This window comes from Gavialis gangeticus, unplaced genomic scaffold (assembly GCF_001723915.1).
Source record: "Gavialis gangeticus isolate Ggan-Ray unplaced genomic scaffold, GavGan_comp1, whole genome shotgun sequence".
Taxonomy (NCBI): Eukaryota; Metazoa; Chordata; order Crocodylia; family Gavialidae; genus Gavialis; species Gavialis gangeticus.
Window position 1 is genome coordinate 4,555,619 of NW_017729017.1, and position 3,011 is coordinate 4,558,629.

At 50.1% G+C, this 3,011-nt stretch overlaps 1 protein-coding gene and 1 long non-coding RNA gene across 2 annotated transcripts in view; one reads left to right on the forward strand and one right to left on the reverse strand.

Moving 5' to 3' along the window:
• Positions 1-3,011, reverse strand: part of MYBL2 (MYB proto-oncogene like 2) — a 34,373-nt gene that overhangs the window by 21,943 nt on the left and 9,419 nt on the right. The window lies entirely within an intron of this gene.
• The window catches only part of LOC109294606, a 7,905-nt gene continuing 7,203 nt past the window's right edge, over positions 2,310-3,011 (forward strand). Inside the window, exon 1 of the long non-coding RNA XR_002096581.1 lies at positions 2,310-2,364. This is a non-coding gene — a long non-coding RNA (uncharacterized LOC109294606). The remainder of the gene's footprint in view (positions 2,365-3,011) is intronic.

Below are 3,011 nucleotides of genomic sequence, written 5' to 3' on the forward strand. Positions count from 1 at the left end.
CGCGCGGGACCTCGCTCGCCCCCTCCCCCTCCCCCCCCCCTCGGCCCGGGGCGCAGGGGTCCCCGCTTTGCCTTTCGCCCCCGGGCTGCCCCCGCCGCTCTCGGCGCCGGGAAGAGCCGCGCGGAGCAGGTGGGTGAGCGCGGGCAGCCCCGGAGGCTCTGGGGGTCCCGCCTGCCCTGCCCTGGCGGTGTTAGGCCGGCCCGGCCCCGCGCGGGTGTCCGGGCTGCTGAGACCACATCCATTCCCGGTGCACGTCCTGCTCAAGCGCCTGGGCCGCCCCAGCAAAGCCATCGGCCTCGCTCGCCCGCCTGCCTCGCCGCCCTGGGCTCTGGGGCTAGAGACGTGTCTGACCCCGACCCCAGAGCTGGACTTGGGCCTCGCGCGCCCTGCTTACGCGGCCCGGTCTCTGCCAGGCTGCAGATTGTGTCCTGAGATTTAATCTCTGTAAAGTGCTTTTTTGAAGATTAAAAGTCAGACGTGAGAGTCAGATACTCCGGCATGACCATGACCGACAGCCTTCGGCACGGGGTGGATGTACAAAGGGATGTGCGCTCCCCTCCAGGGACTTGTACATACCTCCAGGCAGGCGCCTCCAGGGAACAGAAGCCCTAGTCATTCTATTTATGACCTAAAAGTGTGCCCCAAGTGACTCCTCATCAGATCGGCTACATTTGTAGCAACTGTAATTGCAACAACAAAATGGCCACGGTAGAAAATGGAAACAAGATTATACAGAAAGAGACTCTCCTGCATTGAGCAAAATGCTTTTAAGCCTGTGCTGACAGTTAGGTACCTGCCGAACTGCACTGCTTAACTGCAGCTTCACTAGTCAGAGCCTCTGCTCCAGATCTGCAGGAGGAAATGGTATAAAAAAAGCCATGCCCACAGCCATGTATGAAAGCAGAGAATCCTACTCCTTTCACCTCTGCCACCTTCACAGCCCCCTACAGCAGCCATCATACCCACCCCCAGACTCCATATGATCCCTCTGAGACCTCGTGGGGTGGGTTAGCAGCCCCCTGGCACAAAGTGATCACAGAATGGGAGAGACAGAAACAGATGTTTTAAACCTGAGTGAGCAGACCATACATCACCCCTAGGTCTGAAAGGTTGAGGGTGACTGGAGCATTCAGTCATGCAGGGCACTAGCCTGTTTCACAAGTATCCAGGACAAAATACCTAAGCAGAGGATTTGTGCTCATCACTGATGCCACTGCAGTGATTCCCAAACTTGTCCATGGACCCCAGAGTGCTTTCTGCACCTATGGAGGGCTCCACAGTCGTATGGGGATGGCCTCTTCTCCATGTTCCCCATTGCACTGCATGGAAAAATGCTACAAACTTCACCTTCTTCCCAATGTTGCTTTCCCCAGGGATGCTTTGAGATCTGAAATGAAGGCAATTCTAGACAGAGGATGGGTACTCTGTGCTCAAGGGCAAAGGAAGTGTCAGCATGATTACCAGTGGCAGAATAGGGGTTCACATGGTAACTTCTCCAGTGCTCCTCCTCTGCCAGAGTTTGAGAAACCTGGAGCCACAAGATCTCTCACTTGCAGGCACACAGAGAGCCAGTGCCTGCAGATGGCACTGTTGCTCCTTACAAAATCGACTGCACATGCTCATTCATATGGGTCAGGGCTTCTCCAGCTTTTTCTGTGGCTGTATGTATTGTACATCTGTGTCTGAGTCAGCACATTGGGTTTACTAAAATCTTTACACATGTAACTCAGGAGTTTGCTGCCGACCAGCTCTTCAGATCTGCCTCCGTATTTATGCTTCATTTACATAAATGAGAACTGTTAGAAAAGCATTACAGAGCTGGGTGAAGAGGTTAATCATAAAGATCATAGAAGAGTAGGGTTGGCAGGGACTTCAGGAGGTCATCTAGCCCAGTCCCCTACTCAGCAGGATCATCCCTATCTAAGTATGCCAAAGAGAAAGGCTGTTAACCCCTCAGTTTATTGTTGCAGCTCTGACTTGGGGGAGGCCATCTGTGCCCGGAGGCTGTATACCAGGAGGGATGTTTGAATGGTCCTCTTCTGAAAATCAGGAAAGTTGGACCGTGACCCTGTACAGACTTAACTAAACACCTCAGTGAACTCAACAGGGCTATTCACTGATGTGCCCTAAAATTAAATGTGTGCAAGCTGCAGAACTGATGGGCAATCTCACACAAAAACTTCAGGTTAGCTGTTCATGGCCCAGCCCCATTGTTGTCAAGCTGAAAGTCTGCCTCCCCCAGATTGGCTTGATTAGGAAATTACAAGGAGAGGGCTACTAATTAAAGACCAGGCTATAAAAGCTGTGGTAGATGTATCAGTAGCTCAAGTATGGTGCTCAAGAAATCCTCTGTAATAGAAAAAGGTGAGCTTTCCCCTTCCTTCTCTTTAGAAAAGTCTTGGGGGTTTTTTTTGTTATTTTACAAATGTTTAAGACATCCCCTGGGAAAGGAAAAAGAAAACTTCTATGCTAATTTTGTCTTCTTTTTTAAGACCCATTTAAAGGTTTATAGTCTCTTTTTTTAAATAGCCATTGTAGTGGGTTTTCACTAATTCTACTTTAGGATTTTTTTCTTTTTTTAGGCCTGACTTAAACTCCATAACTTTTTTGGCAGTACTCAGTCTTTATTAGCAAAAGCATAAATGTGTCCACACGCAGGGGGGCTCTCCGTAGGAGAGCCTGCTACAGTCCACTTCAGTTTGGGAGTGCCAGATAGTCCCCATCAAATGAACTATCCCCACTATGTTGCTGCTCTGAAGTACTTTGTACCCCTTGAGGACAAAGAGGATGAGACTGGAGCCATTGGAGGCTATCCTTTGAAGTGGACAGAAGGCAGGATACAAGTTCTTAGCACACAAAGTATGAACTGGAGTCTCAAACTACAGTTGATGCTTCTGAATCGAGTCCCAAAAAGGGGCTGCCTTACAAATCAGTTGTGCTATAAACAAGCTTCCAATGCACTAATGAGCTTAAACTTCCTAGGCTGCTTCTGCAGCATCATTTGTGTGAGT